This window comes from Podarcis filfolensis (assembly GCF_964270895.1).
Source record: "Podarcis filfolensis genome assembly, chromosome: 5".
NCBI classification, from domain to species: Eukaryota; Metazoa; Chordata; class Lepidosauria; order Squamata; family Lacertidae; genus Podarcis; species Podarcis filfolensis.
Window position 1 is genome coordinate 55,256,886 of NC_139608.1, and position 20,818 is coordinate 55,277,703.

Here is a 20,818-nt window from a genome sequence, read left to right on the forward strand (position 1 = left end):
ACAAAACAAAAACATCAAAATGTGACATTCAAACAGTTGCACAAGACATATGCCAGTCCAAGACATTCTGTGTTCTGCTTCTAAGCTACAGCCTTTGGCATAGGGCTGATCTGTGTGGCAAGCTGGTACCCTCTAATAGCTTTCCACATATGTAGAGCAGTCTCCATGTGTACCCAGTTTCAAGTGGCCTCCACTAGGCACTCATATTATGAAAATGGTGTGCATAACCCAAGTCAGCTTCATGTAGGAAGCGCTTTGTATGAAAAACCACATTTGAGAAAGAATTGCTTAAAATGAGTGTCTATAATGTGGCAGTTTTTTTCCTCCCTAAATACCCAGCTTTTTTCACACACTCCTTGTGAAACCAAGTTGATAAAATCACCATATGATGACTGGATTGACTCATATATACAATTTGCCTTGAGATCAACTACTGCTTTGTGGTGTTGTGTATAGACACTCCTGTGTGAATGTCCTTGACTAAAGTTAAAGTGAATCTACTTTGCCATGAAATTCAGAGTGGTCCAAAGAAAGTCACTGTCACTTGATGTCTAATCATATTACTATATGTAGTTGTGAAATTATAAGACACTATGTTTAAATAAAAGTATGTAAGAAATAATACCTCCTTAAAGGCTTTACTGGTTAATAGTATATGTATTTATATATCTATTTCCATTTATAATGGCACTATCAAAATTAAAAAGCCCCGCATAAACCCAGTACAGTGTGCAATACACTTCTATCCTGGAAGACAGAATAAAATACCAAAAACCCCAGAGAGCTTTGTAATCCTAAGTACAGAGATGAGATTTTCAAGAAAAAGATACATTACAAAATAGACATTTGGCCTGGTTATTCTGAATAAAAGTGGACCCATTGTGGATCATTATACCAAATAGTACCTTTCACACTTTGTTTCCACCCAACAGCCACATGGAGGAGGAAACGGCCTTGACTTCTTTGTAACCGCAGGATATGAGCAAGTCGGGCAATTATTTTTATTGCTTTAGAACTAAATCAAGCAACGCATGTTCATCTGTTAAACAGATTACATGCTGAAGCCCATCCACCTCTTTGACCAAATGTAAACAAATATTATTCACCTCATAAGTCACAAAACAGAGTATAATTGGCTGGTCATGAAAGCCTTTCTTTTGACCTACTATGTGTTGAATGGAGAGGACTGCAGTGATTGCTGTGAATGCTCACAAATAACAATGCTAATTTGCTGGCACAAACAGGTTAGTCATAACTGCAGATATCCTAAGTCAGGGGTAGTAAATGTGGCACCCACCAGATGTTGCAGACTACAACTCCCATCATGCATAATCATTTGCAATGCTGGTTGAGACCAATAGGAATTGTAGTCCCAAACATCTGTTACCTACCCCAGTCCTATCCCATAAGTACTATTGTTTCATTTTCAGATTTCTACATTCAGGGAGTCCCTGCATGGGACCTCTATACATGGGAAAGAGCTCTGGGGCATGTTCCAGTGTACGTTTTTCAGTTCAAGGGATACTGGTCAGACTGACTGACTGATTGAACTGAAAACATGGCCTAGAACAACTTGTGCAATATTCTTCTACATCTGTACATTGTGGGGCAGGCAGACAAGTCCTGAGAAGTACTGATACTGACAGGGTCAAAGTAGACATATCTGGGACAGACCTGTGTATTGAAATTGGCTCTGTCATTGAGTCCAGGAGCAGAGGAGCAGCTTAAAATGAAGCAACGCCAGAGGGGTGCTGAACCCTCCCCCAGCTGGTGCTTTTCACTCCATGACCACTGTGCCACAGTTATGCTTTTTTCCTTGTTGAAGTTTAGAAACCAGGAGCAACCCCACCTGGAAAAAAAATGGATGGTAACAGACATTTCAAGGCACAAAACATCAGTAAGGGAAGGTTCCACTTTTTTACTTCTCCTTGCCCACTGTGCACATTAAATCCCCAGACCAATCTCAACTTGGTGTGGATTCAACACCAGACCTGATTTTAACATATGGTCTGGAGCTATTGTATTTAGTTTGACTCTGCCTTGCAAGAATCTCTCTGAGTTTCCAGTGCTTCACAGGAGCCCCTCAGAATGCAGTTTGCAAACCACTGCCATGGCCAAGCAGTTTAGATCAAATGGGTGGCTAACCTGTGACCCTCCCAGAAAGTTGTTGGATTACAACTCCCATCAACTCTAGGCCATCCATCAGGGATGATGGGAGTTGCAGTTCAGTGATGTCTGAAGGGCCACTAGTTAACCCCCTCCCTTTGGTTTATACTGTTCTTGCTCTGCAGTCCAACAGATTGATTGTTCTCAGGTGTCTTTATGCAAAGATCCGTCAGAGAGAAACATCACAGCTAAGTGAAGCTCCATTCTTCTTATTTTTCGGATTTGCATGGTCTTTTTCCTAGCGTTTCCTTGATGTGGACTTTTTTGTGTGTTAGAGAAGCCACATGAATCTTGTCTTTACAATGGAAGAAAAAAGACTTCTGGCTTTATTTCATTTTTTTATTGTCCACTAACTTTTATTAGGGTATCATAGCATGAGTAATTGTGTGAAAGGTTGGGATGTAAACCTTAATGGGTGAAGTAAATCTCTTAAAAAAAAAAAAAAAAAATCAGCAGCACATGGCAGCATAGCCGATAGGTCAGCTGTATTATAGCAGGCTCCCAGTTTCATGGAACATTAGCAGAACTGACAGAAATGAATAAAGTTTCCACCACAGATGAGGCAGGTTTTATTCCTGTGGACACAGCTTGTTCTTTCTCCTCTTTTTCTTTTTCTTCAAATATATGTTCCAATAGAAAGCCTATTTCCCTGCCTTCTGGATTCACATAATTTAAAAGACTTGTCAATTACACCTTTTTATGGAACAAGGAATTGCCTTTTTTGACCCATCTAACCTACCTTCTGGTAGTCATGGCATGACTAAATAGACTTTTGTTCATCCATCTCCCAGGCTTATATTTCATGGTAGAATACTTGCTTTTGTTTCAAGATGCTGCACAATATATTTATTATTTTCCAAATTCATCTTCTCGCTTTTATACACTATCCCCAGGATACTTAGAATTAACTTCCATCTCTCACTATATACCAGTTTTCTATCACTGCAAATCCTCCAATATATGAATTTAAGTATTCTATGAAGTTATTTCCCCCCTTTCCTTTATATATATATTTAATAACCATAATCTATTTGCAGTATTTAGCTGTACTCGTTTTTAGGATGAGATCAGTTGCTGTTTTAGTACATTAATGAGATATTGCAAAAGTACCATAAAATCACATGTAAATTAAGAGGTAGTGACTTGATCTTTAGTTTCCTACAATGAATTTTGTGCATTGCTATGGGTTAAACATGTCGATAGTGCAAAGATAATAAGTTTCTACATTAGTACTATATCCGGGTAACCTACATAGGTCTGGAAGCATGGAGAGATATTCTCATATATTAGCCACCTAATCTTTCAATGTTAAAATATTAACTTCAGAGAGGCTACCACATTGTTGAAAGATTAGACAGTCTCAACAAATCTGTACATGTGTGTGTGTTTAGTCAGTAGAAAATGTGGCACCTGTGATTTGAAGTAATATTCTCCTGCATGAACACTTACCTGCCACCTTTGTTTTATATCATTTTAATATGTTAAGCATATCTTAACGCTGGTGGAAGAAGAGAGGCATTGTGTGCATACCAAGCTGATAACCAGGCCTTTGAGAGAAATAAGCTTAATGTAAATATTCAAGTGTGCTAGGGAGATGAGCTCACACATTGTAGCCAAGGAGAAGAGAAAAACTCATCTCTCATAATGAGCACAATTTAAAAACAGACCATCTACATGCTAGTTAGCTAATTATAATGTTGTGTATTTGGTGAGTGCCATTATTTTGCCATAGCAATAATGGTGCATCAATAACTAAAATGGAAACCAGGTCTAAAAACCAAGACTAAAAAAAGTGGTAATGCCTAGATCAGCTTTCCCCAACCTGTGGGCCTCCAAATGTTTTGGCCTAAAGTTCCCATCAACCCAAGGCAGCATGACTATTGGTATCCGTCTGTCTCAGGAGACTTTTATTAAAAACAAAAAAAATCATAGATAAATGCAGAAACAGGACAGAATGTAGAAGTTTCACTTATGTGAAATTGACACACGCCAGAAACAGATTGAGCCATCCCTGCTGGATAGTATTTACAATGCCATGGAAACCTATTGAGAAGTGGTTCCCTCTGGCATGGGAAATACTAGAATTTTCATTTTGCTGTGTTGAGATTGTCCCTTGTTTGCATTGCAACTGGGAAAAAACACTGTGAGAATCGGGCTCCAGAATACCCAGAGCAAAAGGCAGTTTCCCATCTGGAACAGATTGCATACATCATGGTTAGGCAAGCTGCTGAGAAAGAAGAATGCTTCATTTGTCATTGTTATGAACTATTGAGCAGACTGAGTGTATGCTAAGTATTCTGCAGCAAGAAAAAGAAACCCATTAATTGCCGAGGTAAGGCATAAACTTAAGACAACTTAAATGTCAGAAGAGCAAGAAAATAACAAATGGAGCTATTCCTGTCATTACTGATCAGCAGGGTAGTTGATAAGAGGATGGAAGGTCTCTGTTTCCAACTGCTCATGCCATTCATTTGTTAGGCACCAGTTTTAATAATCAGGGTTAGCTATCTTGGAATGAAGATGGTTTCTAATCTTTTGCCTCATTCCTTTCCCCAAGATTTACAGCCTGTTTAATCTGTAAACCATAGATTTGCTTGTATTACCCTGCTTGAGGACTAGCCAGGTGGAGTTCAGCCATCGACTTCTTCAAGTTTAGTTACAGAATCTGTAACCCTCACTGTATTTTCAGCACCAGGTGGACATTTTGATTCTCTAAGTCATCAATACTGTTTTTGTGACTGTTCTGGTAGTAGCTGTGTGTTCATCCTGCTGTTGAATGGTGAATGTTTTGTAATTGATTATTGTGGATGAGCACATTCAGCATGTATTTCTGGGTTGTATCCAATGAAGTCATTGTGTGAGTGGAATGACTTCCCCACACACTACAGAACTTTCTCTCCCTCACCATACTCCATCAAACCCTCTTGACCAATTTTAGGGGCATGTGGGGAGCTGCACGAGGAGGGGTGGGGAAGAAAAAGTAGGGGAAGTTCAGTTGCATGAGTGGAACTGGTTCTGCTTATGCAATGACTTTGCTGGATTTAGCCCATTGTTTTTAACTGGTTTATCTGCTATGTATTCTGTTTTTTAGATTTTATTGCTGTCGTAAGTCGATTTGAGACTTTGGTTATTGAAAGCAACTAAATACATAATAGACGTTTCAGTTTATTTGTTTGTCAATAATTGCAGGGAATATGGGAAATTGAAATTGTAAAGTTAGGAAAATAAAGCAGTGTAAAACCACTGAATTAATGATGATATCTAAGCAAATTTAACGACAGCAAGCTGTGAGTCTGGGACCTCAGTTGGACCATGAAGGAAAATCACCTTGTGGAATTCATCTTTCTGTTTTTCTTCTTGGGTACACATGAAATGTGTCATTGGATTTTAGATCCCTCTATGATTGAATATACATACATACATGCAGGCATACATACATCATTTTATTTGTATGCTGCCTTTCCATAGTTCAAACCGTGCTCAAGGTGGCTTACAACCTGAAAAAATACATAATACAACATAACAAAAGTAGTCATAAACAATAACTAAAACAAAAAATACACAACCAAATTGATCTAGTTCTGTGTAGTATAATAAGATATAAAATAAAGATAACAAAAAAATCAACAACAGCAACAACAACCCCCCAACAACAACCCCAAAACTATACCCCAGCCTGTTCAGCAGCTTCAGCTTTTGTACCTGGAGTTAGTCAGGGCCCCACCCTCCCATGCCAGGTGGGAAAAGGCCGGCAAAGCAGGGAGGAGGTCCAATCTTAAATACGAAGCAATGTGAATAAATCACCTTAAAATGCAGACTCCAGAGAAAAAGCCATTGTCCTGCCTTGAACCACCATTTTTCTTTTCACAGCAGGTGCAGACTTGTCTCATGTCAGTATGGTATGGCTTATTATAGCAGTTAATGTCTGAGGTAGCACCTTTCCCTGGTCACTTCCTTCTATTGTCATTTCACTCGAAGTGGGCAGAGTTGGAGCTATCTGTTCATGTGGGAAAGAAGAGAGTCCAAGTCTTCAACCTTCCTGTGCTGTATTCTGCAGAAAGCAATTGATTGTCCTTGTGGTTAGTCTTACAATGGGAAAAATGGAAATAAATTCTTCTAAATACATATGCAGACCTACAAATCCAGGTGGCCTAGTGACAGAGACAGTGCCGGATTTACCTATAAGCTAAACAAGCCATAGCTTAGGGCCTCACTCTCTTGGGGGGCCTAAAAAAATTAAAGGAAAAAAACTGAATGTACATTTCCAAAATATAAGATAAAAAACAAATAAAATAAAACCTACATACAGCAACAGGGTTTTTTGTTGTGTAGGCTCCTATGAATTACCATATAGCATATATTCAACACCAAAAACAGTGATAATTTGTTTTTGACAAAGGACAGCTGGACATAAAAAGGGCCCCATTACCTTCAGTAGCTTAGGGCTTCATCAAACCTAAATCCGGCCCTGGGCAGAGAAGAACCAAACTCTGTATTGGACCTTGTCACCAGTGCTTTTTTCTGAGGGGACACAGGAGTACGCATACCCCTAAACATTTTGTGAATCTTTGTACTTTTTTCCACTTACTGTATTTATTTTGCCCAATGGTGATTTTCTTGAGTCAAAATGAGAGTACCTGTAAACATTTTTTTAAAGAAAAAAAGTACTGTTTGTAGTTGCACCCAAGAAGGCAATTCCCAAACCTCAATGGATATGGACATGCACAAGAGGCTTTCTCTGTCACTCTTCTGCATTAAAGATCCCTGAGCCATTAAAGCAAAGGATCTTGTCCTGAAATGGAAGCACTGTACTCCAGCTCTTTCTCTCTGCTGCTGGAATTTGCCACTTGAGTACACGGCAAAGACAATTGTTACTTAATGCAGGTTAAGGAGACCAGTGCAAAAATTACAAACCTTGTCTGGCAGGAGTTTCCTGTATTTCTCTGCAACAAGAAGGATAATTTTAGCAAGCTAAAGAATTATTTGTATTTCTTGAAGGAGAGAGGGATAACTGTCTTGCACTGTGAAAAAGCAAACAAACCTCACAAACTCCAGTGAGCAAAGAACCACTGAGCCATTGCAATTTTAATTAAAAGAAGAACTTCCCAGTTATGGTAAATGACCCTGGGTTTGGGGTTTTTGCTTTGATTTCCACATCTTTTTAATCTACTTGGAATTTCAAAATCTATTACTTGTTTGCACACTATGCAAACAAATCTGTAATTATTCTTTATTGTTGCTTTCCTTACTGTTATTTTGAGCTGCTGCTAGAGGTCTAAAGGTTTTTCAGTAGTTTCCCGTAGGGTGCTGTGAATACTCAGCTAGAACACCTTTTGAAAGGAAGTGTGGCTCTGGCTACTGCCAGTGCTATCTCTGACCATTTTGTGGTCAATTGCATAAAGTTCAGCTCTTCCTTGGTGGCTTCCCATCCCATATATAAAACTCAACATATTAATACTGGGCATTGAATTCAATGTCTACCCATGGGTCCACTTTATGTTAGAATGCCTGGCTATGCAGTCAACACTGAGACATAATCGTTGTATTATTTTAAAGGAAATCACGAGCCAGATGTGCAATGCTTTGCCACAGGAGAAGTATTATATTGTGACTATTTTTAAGAACTCTGAAATTGCTTTAATGGTGGGATGTAATGGAAAGTACGCGGTTGGAAATGGCAAACATTTTGTTCATGGTGTGTGTGTGTTTGTGTGTGGCAAACTACTTGGTTCATATTGCAGAGGATTTTTGTATCCTAGCCAGAGCAGGCAATATTTAGCCCAAATGCGGTCTCTCGGCCCTGTGCTTTTGTATACTTGTGTACTAATATGGTGATTGTCAAGGGATTTGCTGATGCCAGAGCACAGCTTGTTATATAAAAGGACAATTGAGAGGAAGCAGCGGGATGCTGTGTATAAAATGATTTAAGATCTTACCCATACTCAGCAACTCGGAGCACACGTTCAGCCAGACAGATGCTTCCTGGATTAATCTGAACAACTGGACCTGATGGAAACTCAATTAAGCAGCTTTACTGTTCCGGATTCTCTAGTTTACAATACCACATGCTGCTATTCCAATTATAACATTGTTTCCTACATTTGCTTGATTCTCGGCTGTTTGAATAACTGCCATGGAAATACCCTTTAAAACTGTGCAGGCTGAAATGAGAGTTATAGAAATATGGTGCAGTACTGTCTCTGCATTCAAACTGAGTTTGCTAATAGCAAACTTAAGTTTCACTAACTTGGCCTGGCAATGTGTATTGGTGAGGACAGTGAAGGGTTGAAGTCAAAAGAATGTTCCCGGGTTGTGTTCTTGTGCAAGTCCAATTTATGGGTGTTTAAGGTTTTGTGATCTTTGCTTAGATTTATTCTTTACTGCTGCAATTAGGAGATGGCTCTAGACAGTGATATGTCAGTACTTCTGCTTCTTTCAGTTGAGAAGTGCAAGGTGTGAAAACCCACACTTCTTCTATAGGTCTACCAAGCTCACAGAGACTGCTGGGGAATGCACAGTTATTCATAGCTGGTGTAGGCGGATGCCCCAGAGGAAGACATCTTATCTGACCTATACCATGCCAGTGGGATCATGGGGAGTTGCATTATGGACATCTTTAGGATGCTTTTTTGGAAAAGTAAACGAGTTATCTACCTGGGTAGCTAAGGAATAGAGATGTAGCTTTAGATTCTCAATATACTGAAGACATATCCTGAGCCTGTTCAGTAAAAGCTACCCTTCTGTCCTCCTGTTGCTATTAAGTTAGCATGGCACATGAGCAAGTACAAATACTCTCTTTGGGACATGCTGATATTGATATGTGCCAAATGGATATGCTCACAGTCCCTTTGATAAAGAGCCCAGAAAGAAACCTGACCTTGGAATTTTCTTCGGTAGATATGAAACGAATCTATAAACATGGTAGCGGAGAGTATCCTTTTTCATTTCTGTTGATTGCTTTTTCCGGAATCATGTAATTCAAATACCTGGCTCTATTCCTATTCTCTTTCACAACTGTAGCAAGCTGACGGAACTGAGATGGGAAGAAAACAAGCACCAACATGATACAGTATTTAGTGGATGTATATCTTAGGAAAACTTTCAATAAAGACTTAAGGAAAAAGAGAAAGGACATGGAAGTTTTTAGGAACCTAGGACTGATGTTAATCACAGTGTTAATCAAGCCACTGTGTTTGGATTTAGAATAACGTGGTCCCCAGAAAATGACCCCATGAAGAAAAGTTTATCCAAATAAATAGTGACTGTCAGCCATAATTTGTAGGTCATAATTTGTACTGCCAGATGAATAGTGCAACCTGGTGACATGTCTATTCAGAAATATGTCTCACTAAGTTAAATTGGACTCACACCTTGGTAAGTAGCTTTAAGATTATGGCATTAATGATTTTCAACCCAGAAGCAGAAAAGTCAAAATGTTCTCCTTCCTTTTATTTTTCTTACCTTCAACCCCTATTGCTTTCCTTTGGGAATCTGGAAACATTAGCTGTGGTGCAGCATGTACTGTGATTGGTTTGGATGTAGGAGACCCAGACTCATATACCTGCTGAGCGATGTCATTCAGCAGCTGACCCTAGGCAAGTCAAAACTTTGAACCATCACTTCTTTACAGAGGTTTTGTTTTAACTGATTAAATTTCTAACCCCCCCCTTAAAACAAACCTTTTCACAAGGCATTACACAAAAAATATAAATTAAGCAAGTATATAGAAATAATCCAAAAATACATAATTTTAAAGAGCGTCAGTAGCATTAAAATATCAAATAATTACCCACCACTGTGACTAACTCAGGTAGTATGTAGGCATTCTGCAGTTTAGTAACCCACACAATTCTTGTTGGCAGGCAGACTTTTGTCTTCTGGGTTTCTGGGAGTTTTCCTGTTGTTATTCTGTCTCTCACAGCTACAATAAACCTACCATTAAAATTATGGACTGGTCATTTCTTCGTCAGAGGGCAAATGGGCAAATTTAGCAGGGGATCAAATACTTTTTTCCTTCTCTGTACATAAGGTTACTTGGAGTTGCTGAGCAAGTACTATATAGTATATGCAATCTCTCCCTCTATTACAACATTTCATGGCTGTAAGCCTGAATGTCCATTAGGTGGCATTATATACACAAAGTGTGGTTCACCAGCAACTGGGGACTTTCCAATGAGTAGCCAGTATAGCATTTCATGAACTGCTTTTTCACAGACGTGTTAGTGGAGCAGAAAAGTCAGTACCAAGAAAAAACAGGAGCACAGGTTTTGGCTTTCTTGCCTGATTCCCTCTCTGGTGAGTTTGTACCAGAAATGAAATCCTCTTGTATCCTCTTGCAAGGCTTCAGATTAGTCTCTTAGACAGTGCTGACCTTTCCTGAAAATAAGATATAAAAGTAGCAATCTACCTTACACCAAGTCAGCTCATTGATCCACTTAACTCAGCAGGTGCCCAGCGTTTCAGACTGGAATCTTTCCAGACCTAGTTGGAGGTGCCTGGGGCTGAACTGGAGATCTCTTGCAAACGGAATATGTTACCAAATTACAGCCACTGTGCATTAGAAAATATCAACATAGCAGAAAGCTTCTCTGAAGGACAGCTTGGTTAACAACATTAATTCCCCCCCCAATGCATGGCTACTGGGTCCACGCAGCAGCAAGCCCCATGAACTGAGAATATGCCCCACAGCATGCCTCTGTAATATTCATGTAAGCAAGGGCTGTACAACAAACAAATCAATGCAGAAAGAATTATCTGAGAGAAAGAAATAATTGAAAAGCTGTTATTACCACAGATTTATCTACCTCAGAGCTTGCACCCTGGAATGTTAGCCGGGCCACTGCAGGCCTAAGTGCCGTAGATGGAGCCTGTTCGTAAAGCAATGCATTGATTAAACTATGTATACGTTAACCTTTGGGTCAAGTGTTAAAAAGAAAATGTTTCGGCAACAACCACCTTAACAGCTAGAGCCTGGCTGAGCGCTACAGCATGGGGGAGGCACTCTGCAGAACACCAAAATGGTGTCTTCCTCCAGCAAACTATTTATCTTCAAAGTTGGCTGTGGTGAATTTTAGCGTGAAATCAGCCAGGGCTCCACTGGGCCTTCCGGTTGTTGCATGGGGCAGAGTGTAGAAGCTTGGGCAAATCTAACTTGAGTTTTAAAAATGAATATTGCTTTTATGTTTTCATGATTTGCTTCTGTTCAGGCTTATGAATATATTCCTCTTTATTTTACTTACATATAATTAATAGTACATAATTAAAATGATGTATATATCTATAATCTATGTATTAAAAAGAAAATAAAAACAGTATATATGCAGATATAAATATTTATTGCTAAATATTCATAATATTATAATATCTGTCTATCACTGATCATGGTCCAGGGGTATATGTGTGTGTGGCACTTCACACTAGCTTGCTTTTGATTTAGGACCAGGTTAATCACTGAAATATAATAAACTTTACTGTAATGAACAAAACAGATTTATGTTGCCATATAGATAAAATATCTGGTTTCTAAATATTTTTGGTTTTTTGTAGATATTACAATAAAATATCTGTTTTGTTATTCACAGTACACTCTCTCTCTCTCTCTCTCTCTCTCACACACACACACACACACACACACACACACCGTCTACTAGGAACATTTTAATTGGTGGGTGTGTCTCACACACATAATTTTTTTGAATTGTTCATTTTATTCATTTATTCATTTTATTCAAATGAATCATATAGTAGATCATATAAGGGTTTACTGCCTCATGTGTTCTCTCATTCCATTAGGCTATGAAAAGACTCCTCTTTTCAATGAAGTTATTGTCCCACTGTCTAGGTTGCTGAACCTTAATGGTCAGTTTAACCATCTGTCCAGAGCCCCAGATTTTGATTAACCAGTCTTCCAGTTTGGGAAGTCTTCTCAGACTATATGAGAATTTTAAAATGCACAAAATTCAACTACAACCATCAACCTTTCCCTAACTCTCCTCCCCTCGCTGCTTTCCAGCATGAAAGTAAGAATTAACGTATTTTTTTCATGTATAAGACTAGGTTTTCCCCCTAAAAAATAATGTCCAGAAGTTGGGGGCATCTTATGCATGGGGGCCATCTCCCCCAATTTTCTTAAATCAGAGTCCCCCAAAATAGGGGGTGTCTTATACACGGGGGCATCTTATAGACGGAAAAATACAGTACGTTATTCTCTTTTCCCTTCTCCCTCTTACAATAATTCAATATAACATAGAAGTCCGGAGATGCTCCAGTTTGTCCGTACAGATGGTCAGGGGTACAATTAACATACAAAAAATCATGAAGACCTTATTTGTAAAGATGCAGCTGGCAGAGTGTTTTCCAGCCCCGTGGTATATACAACAAATTTCCACCATATGGCATAAAGCTTTTGTGGCTTTTTGGTTCCTTTTAATATCCATGTTTCATGTGTTATCTTTTCCGTTATAGCTATATGCCAGACGGTTTCAATACCAAAGCTCAATACTAAAAACGCTGCAACTCCTTACATTTTTTGAGCAATAGATTGCCTTGCCACCACTAACAAAAACCTTCATAAGTCCTTCATTTAAATGTCTTCATCTGTGCCTTCAAACATGTATAATATGGACAGTTGTGCTGCATATTGATTAATGAAGTATTTAGCAATCTCATCACGTACTGCTCCCCCAAATCCCTGGACTATTGGGCATTCCCACCAAGCAGAGGTGCCGTCTTGCGCCCAATATTGAGGGGGTCCAGTGTGATGTCACGCGCACAGCACACATTGCATGCACATCGTCGGGAGGAGGCTGAACGCAGAGCCCAGCACTGCGTGGCTTCAGTGGCCAGTGGCTTCTCTTCTCTGATGCTCAGGAGGAGCTGGTCACTGATGCTGCACCACACGTGGCTCTGTGCCCAGCCTCCTTTGCCCCCTCAACACTGGGGGGGGGGGCTCAGCCACCTGCCAACATATATTGAGAGGGTCAAAGACAGCTCCGCTCCTAGGAGTTGACACCTATGTCACCAAAGGTGATAATATATCTACAGCCATACCAACCAACTGGTGTGTGTCCAAGGACGATATGTGACACCTATGCAGAACTTTGATGGTATTTCCCTTAATGTAGGCAGGTATTGATTTAGCAGATTTATCAAACAGTAGGGAATTCCATTTTGGGGCCTCTTATTTCACAGTCTAGATTCATTTCCCATATATACATTGAAGTATCACCAAAAGCGTTGCTTACTTTTTCAATACTTGTGCTATGGCCAATGAATGCCTTAAAAAGGTAAAGGTAAAGGACCCCTGACCATTACGTCCAGTCGCAAATGACTCTGGGATTGCGGCGCTCATCTCGCTTTACAGGCCGAGGGAGCCGGCGTTTGTCTGCAGACAGTTTTGGGTCATGTGGCCAGCATGACTAAGCCATTTCTGGCGAAATCAGAACAGCACATGGAAATGCTGTTTACCTTCCCACTGGAGCGATACCTATTTATCTACTTGCATTTTGTGCTTTCGAACTGCTAGGTTGGCAGGAGCTAGGACCGAGCAATGGGAGCTCACCCTGTCATGGGGATTCGAACCGCCGACCTTCCGATTGGCAAGTCCTAGGCTCAGTGGTTTAGACCACAGCACCACCCGCGTTGGGACGCAGGTGGCGCTGTGGTGTAAACCACTGAGCCTAGGGCTTGCCGATCAGAAGGTTGGTGGTTCGAATCCCTGCAACGGGGCAAGTTCCCGTTGTTTGGTCCCAGCTCCTGCCAACCTAGCAGTTCGAAAGCACAAAATGCAAGTAGATAAATAGGTACCGCACCGGTGGGAAGGTAAACGGCGTTTCCATGCGCTGCTCTGGTTTGCCAGAAGCAGCTTAGTCATGCTGGCCACATGACCCGGAAGCTATACGCCAGCTCCCTCGGCCAATAAAGCGAGATGAGCGCCGCAACCCCAGAGTCGGCCACGACTGGACCTAATGGTCAGGGGTCCCTTTACCTTTACCTTTACCACCCGCGTTACCACTTTTAAAAGAGAAGAGACATTATGAGGTTTGAAAATGGCTCCTGGGACCTATGGTGACTTAATTTCATGGTGCCACTCAAAAATCTTGCGATGTCTGGACAGTTTTATCCTAAAGTTATCTCCTAGTATGTTTCGTTAACTGTGTTGTGTTCTGATACATGTATTCGATGCACTTTTTCTATGCCAATAAAGGAGATTTATTCATTTTTAAAAAGAGAAAGAGGGAATCTGAACAGGTAACCAGAAAGGCAGGAGAAGAGAAAAAGTAAGTTCAGGTTAAAATTTGCTTCCAGCTCAAGAAAAAGACAGCAACAACTAAGCTTTGGTCTTGATCTCCTTTACAGATTCTTTGGCAAAAATATATTGAATGGAAAGCCCCAGTTTTCCTCAGTATGTTCAGATAGCAATTTTGTGCAAATGGTTCGTTCATTTGTGCACTTTCTTCATTCCGGTGCTATGAGGCAGGGAAAAGATAATTGCATTTCTGGGACTGTTTATTTTTAAAAGCCAATGTGTCAAAGTGCTGTTAATAATGTAAACATTTCCAGGGTCTTTAAGAATTATACAGACAGAAGGAGTGTGATGGGAAAGGGGACAGGGAGACATTGTTGCACACTACCACTGAATTTTCACAGGGATCAAAAGATTTCCCCTCCCACAGAAGAAGGTTGTTTAGCTGGCAGGGATGTTCTGGGTCAGTGTTGCAGCCACTCAGCAGGAAATTGTTAGCTGACTGATCCTCCACAACAGCTGGCTATGGAAGAATGAGGTCCACAGACAGATAGGTCTCTTTCCCTCCACAGTTAGCGGTGGGAAAACTGAATCATGATATAGTTATCTCTACTTACAAAGCCAGGACAGAGGATTTTTGTGTCTGTTCAGATACTTTGGGAGCTAGGCCTATTCTTCAACAGAGAGGTGAGTCCCACTCTAGCTAAATATTTGACAATGAGCTGTCGAGCCTCTATATTAAATCAAAGCACACTATGGCTGTTTCTGCGCTGCTGCACATAACATCTGTTCATGAATTAAGATCATATATAAAGCAAACTAACAGAGGGATGAGGAACCTGTGGCCTTCCAGATGTTGTCTAAATTGGCCAGACACGCTTAATCTAGCATCACTGCTGGTGGTAGTGGTGGGCAGGGCAGGAAAACTCACCTTGTTGCACAACATGGAAGTTGCTGCTGGTAACCAAGAGGGAAAGGAGTAAGACAGTCGGGAAGTCAGTGCAGCGCAGGTGCAGCGGCAGAGTCAATCTGATGCTCCTACTACTGCTGCACCTGCACCACACCCAACCCCCTGGTCCCTTTGCACCCCTCAGTTATGGGCAGTGACCTTTGCATTGGAAAGCTAGGTGATCAATACTGTCCCACCCCGCAGACTGCTACTGACTATGCTTGGCTTTACTCTCCCTGCACTTTTCTCATTCCTACATGCTTTTTTCCTAGAGATGATGACTCCATTAGTTTCAATTTAACTCCCTTTCTGACCAGTTTAGATATCAGCTGTATACATGCTTACCTGGGAAATAAGCACCATGGAACTCAGTGAGACTTACTTCTTGCATAGACATGTAAAAGTGTCCCCTGCTAATCACACTTCATTATTTCACTGAATGTTTTCCACATATTTGTTCTATGCCAATGCTTTTATAGATACAACCTAGTTAGATTTTAATTCATTTCAGTTGATAGGATTAGCTGTGTTTTATTGGTAAAATTCTCTGTTCCAATTTAGACGCTGTTCCAGGAATGTTTATTTGCACAGTAATGCTGTACACTCCTACTGTGCCTGAGGGGGAAAACTGAGTGTCTTCTGGGACAAAACCTTCTTGCCTTGCTGTCACAAGCAGTCCTACTATAATAAATGTTCATGAGTAAGGCAGACTGGGTTTGGCTCTTCATGCATTTAAGAATGAATAAATAAATAATCTTTCTTGGGCTGTGCAATTCACCATTTATAGTAATGCAGCAAGCCCTTATAGTTTGATTTTCCTAGAGCGACTGCCATCTGGGAGATTAAAAAAACCTCTTAAATTGACTTGCGATTGAAACCTTGGTCCCTGAGCAACAGCAATTCATATGCTAAAAGGAGCCCATTCTTTTCCTGGAGCTTTATGGACTTACATACACTTTAAGTTGCCCTGCTGCATATTTCTATGGTAATCACACCGCAGCACACAACAGTGTCAGGGAGACTCATTTTTCTATCAGATCTGTTCCTATGCCCAGAAGATACAGCTATGTGCTTATGGGCTGCTCCATTCACAGGCTGCTTACACCAGTGTAGTCCTATAGGCTTCACTAGGTCTGTACCAGTGTAAGTGGGCAGCTAATCTCATAGACTCTGTTCCTCAAACCAATCTGTTGTTGCGAGTCTTATTCATTATGAAACCTTTGAGAATAGACCTGTTCTGGTAATGTGCTGTATGCTCACAGATGTACATTTACATAAATGTATATATAATCTTGTTCAAACATTGGGAAAAAATAATCGTAAAAGAAATTATGCAGAGGTAAGTATGGTCAGTTGGTAACAAAGCTTAATCATAGGATGAAAATCACAAAAATCCCTATGAATATTTAACACACACAATATAAATCTCACAATTTGCCCTGTTTCTTTGAGGAAGCTCATAAGGATCAAGAGCTATTTCAAAGGGATTTTATTACATAAACATATTCCCTTTCACCATTGCGTTTTGCTAGGGTATATCTTACCAGGAATATAAACCACAGGGGAGGTATGTTTGTAGTTCCTTTTGATTATCTATTATTATTGCTCTCACAAGAAAGTGAAGTGGTGCCTTTTTATCTAAAAATATCACTGCATGAAAATTAGCTCGGAGAGATGAAGCGCCATGTGTGTTATTGTGTTACTTCTCATCTCGTTGCCTAAATCCTCTTGCTAACAGGATTAGCTGTGCTGGACCTTCCAATGAAAATCTGGATTTCAAAGAAATTTATAAATTCACACATTCCCCATTAAATCATATTGCTTATGTTCATATAATTATTCGCTACTGATAGCACATCTGCCATACACTTTTCTATGTTAGATTAAGGTCAGGTGATGTTAATGGACCGTTGCATATTCTGATATTCTTCCTGGGTTGTATGCTGCCGTCGAAATGTTTTAGACAAAATGAGAAACTGAGAGACCAGTATTTGGACATGGTTCACCAAGGATAGAGCTCATTTCTTTTGGTTTTCAGCTGTTTTCTGCTCAAAGGGGAGAAGTTTTATGCTGGGGATACATGTTTTGCCGTGGAGGATAGGTTAGAGAATGGGTACATCACGTAGTGTGTGCATCCAAATCAATAATTTGCTGCTTGTGGCATTGATGGCCCATCAGGAAGAAAGCAAAAGGTATTCTTCCCATGAAAACAGGTGAAGATCCTTCACCTACACCTCTTTTTATAACCCAGATCATAAGGCAAAGTCTAACAGATATTAAATTTGACTTAATATTATGAAGTGCAAAGCTTTGTATGTACCCACTGAAGTACAGAAATAGGTACTGGGTATAGAATTAATAACCTGGAAAATATTGACTTTTCTCCATCCCATCCCTTTTAATCTCATCTGTTAAATTTCAAAGATAGGCTTGAAAATGTATGGTGAAATGTTAGAAACTGGAGAAGAATCTGAGGCTAGATTTCTGCTGCTCACATGTCAGTGCCCTGTACTACTCTTTGTCTTGTAGTGTGATAAGCAAAAGAAATGTTGCAAAATAATTAAACCTGCTTAATGTTCATGCTTCGGAGAGTTTTTAGAATCCAGCTTTTCTTGGTCCTGAATTCACATTTACTACAGGGCGAATTTATTCATTTTACACACAGTGAATACTCTGCCTCGCTTAGGAAGCATTCTGATGGTCATGGAGGAGCCATGATGGAGAATATGCTGTGCCTCCTTGGTCGGAAGTAGGATGCTTCTGAATACCAGCTGCATGAAATTGCAGGAGTGGAAGAGTACTTTTGTGCTCAGGTCCCACTTGGGGTTAAAGGATATATTCAGAATGTGCATACTTTCAAAATGCTTTTCGCATGCTGTATCTGGATTGCTAGGTGTTCTTCTGGGTGGGTCTTTAACCGATATCATTGCTAGCAATGTCAAGTGTTTTGCAAAAGCTGTTGACAGCTCTTTAAATTGTAGCGCTCACATGCTTGTTGCTGTTTTTCAGACGGAACCATACACCACATACCTCTCGTTAACAATTCCACGTCTTTTTAATTGCTTGAGAAGCCCCACACTTGAACACCCCCTCTCCATTTTTTTGTTTTGCTTTTTGAGATCTTTGTAGATGTTTAAAACAATGTTGGCATAATTTCATTTTACTCTTAAGGGCAAGAATCTTTTGTTTTTCATTTTTCATAAAATCTCTGAAATAGCTGCTCTCTTCCTAAACTGCATAGCAGGTCTGCGTCTGTTTCCATGAACTGTATACAACTCAACTTGCAAGCATCTGCCTGTACAAACACCATGGCTATCAGCAGAGAGACTTCCTTTAAAACCATCTCTAATAAGGCTTTGCTTCTCTGCCTGGCCCTGAATAATAGCTGTTCACCTCTCCTCTTTCTCCAACAAGAGGCTTTAATTACAGAACAGACTCTGAACGAGCAGATTGAGACAGAATACCCTTTGACCTCATCCACATTTCTGCATGTCTGTGCTTAGGCACATTGCCTTGGCAGGACCATTTTACCTGAATTCCTTTGGTTCCATGTTCCAACTTCTTCAATACAAACTGGCTGTGTCATGTTCTGATCCCATGCTTGTGTGTGCGCACTTTTAAAAATGTTCTCTCTTCCCAGGCTTCTGGCAATCTAACGAGAACACAATTACATGTTGATGCTAATATCTGCAACATCTAATTTGACCTAGTTCAGGCACAGATCAACACACTACTATGGGTTGTCTCATGAAGTACACTAACTCCATGGTATTGACGTAGTTGTGGAAGAATAGATGATATCGCCTTCATGGTTGTCATTTTCCACTATGGTGCTAGTCACATCTGAGTATAGTAAAGTGAGATTTTCAGATTTAAACTTTTTTTAGTATAATTTTTTTTAACCCTCATTTTGGTGAGAAGGATTTTGATAAACAATGCCAAAGTCATGAGAGAAGTGTAGGAGGATCTGAATACTACAAGCATTAATAATTTGGGACAGAAGGTGAATACCAATACACAGTCTATTGAAAAATTATTACAGGAATCTGCTTCGACCAGAAAGATAGCTGAAGAAGCAAAAGATATTGCAACTGCTACTCAAGAGAAGATACCACCAGTATATAAGCAATTGGAGGACCACGGTTTGACATTGTCCATGATTAAACAAAAGAGGAGAGAGACAAAATTTTGAACCTGCACTATCAAAGGACTTTGGAAATTGACGACTCAAGTGTGGAGATATTTAAGGATATTCCAAAACATCTTTTGGACTTAAGGCTTAACTACGGAGATCTAGTTGCCCTGTTGAGAAAAAATAGAATTCTCTTTAGGTGGGAATTTCCCCAAGGCCTATCCTTTAAATATAAAGGAAGGAAGATAAAAATAAGATCAGTTAACGACAAAGACAGGTTTCGAAAAGACCACGAAGAAGATCTACAGGAAGAAGCGGAATCCGGAGAAGAGCCAAGAGCACTGGAAAAAGGAATACTAGATATAGCAAACCTATCTTTTGGATTGCACGGTCCAGAGAAAGAGACATCATTGACAGAACAAGAACAGACACTTGGTGCAGTCGGAGGCAAAGCGAAGTAACCCCATCATGGTTCTGCAACTTTTAAGTTGGAATTGCAACGGTCTTAACTCTCCTCGGAAGAGAAAAAGTGTTTTTCATTTACTAAAAAAGGAACAATTGGACTTGATTTGTCTACAAGAAACTCATGTAACAAGGTTACACAGGAAACTACTTATCAATAAGAGATTGGGACAGGAGTTTATCTCATCTGACAAAGTTAAAAAAAGAGGAGTTGTGATATATGCAAAGGAGAGACTATTACCGAAATTAATTTTCAAAGATGAACAAGGAAGATTCCTGGCAATTGAAATTCAAGTTCAAGGAGAGAAATTTCTGATTGTAGGAATTTATGCACCGAATGAGGGGAAATCTGAATTTTTTAAAAAGTTGCATGAGACCTTATTGGACTATTTGGATTATAATCTGATTCTGATGGGGGACATGAATGGAGTAGTATCTACAAACATGGACAAGGCACAAAGACAGGTAGTTACCAAGGATGGTGGACTACCAAAAACTTTTTTTGAGATGACAGACAATATGGACTTAGTGGACATTTGGAGAACAAAGAACCCCTTGGGAAGAGAGGGAACCTTCTTTTCTGAAGCCAAGATGACATGGACTAGAATTGACCAAATATGGGTAACTAGAGGAATGGCACCAAAGATAAAGAAAGTGGAAATCTGCCCAAAAACTTGCTCCGATCATAACGCTGTAAGGATGGAGATGAAGCAAATATCAACTGGCTCCTTCAGATGGAGGATGAATGACACCTTATTTAGAGATGAAGAAGTGTATAAAAAGGCCCAAAAACTTTGAGAGATTATTTTGAAATAAATATGAATACTAATGTAGAAAAAAGAGTAATCTGGGACGCAAGCAAAGC

General features: G+C 39.9%; 1 protein-coding gene across 2 annotated transcripts in view; it reads left to right on the forward strand.

The window, feature by feature from the left end:
* Positions 1-20,818, forward strand: part of LHPP (phospholysine phosphohistidine inorganic pyrophosphate phosphatase) — a 114,076-nt gene that overhangs the window by 44,571 nt on the left and 48,687 nt on the right. The window contains exon 7 of one of the 2 annotated variants that reach the window (XR_014548931.1): positions 7,165-7,280. The exons of the other annotated variant lie outside the window; for it this stretch is intronic. The gene's annotated coding sequence lies outside the window, so the exon portion shown is untranslated. The remainder of the gene's footprint in view (positions 1-7,164; positions 7,281-20,818) is intronic. 2 annotated transcript variants of the gene reach the window in all.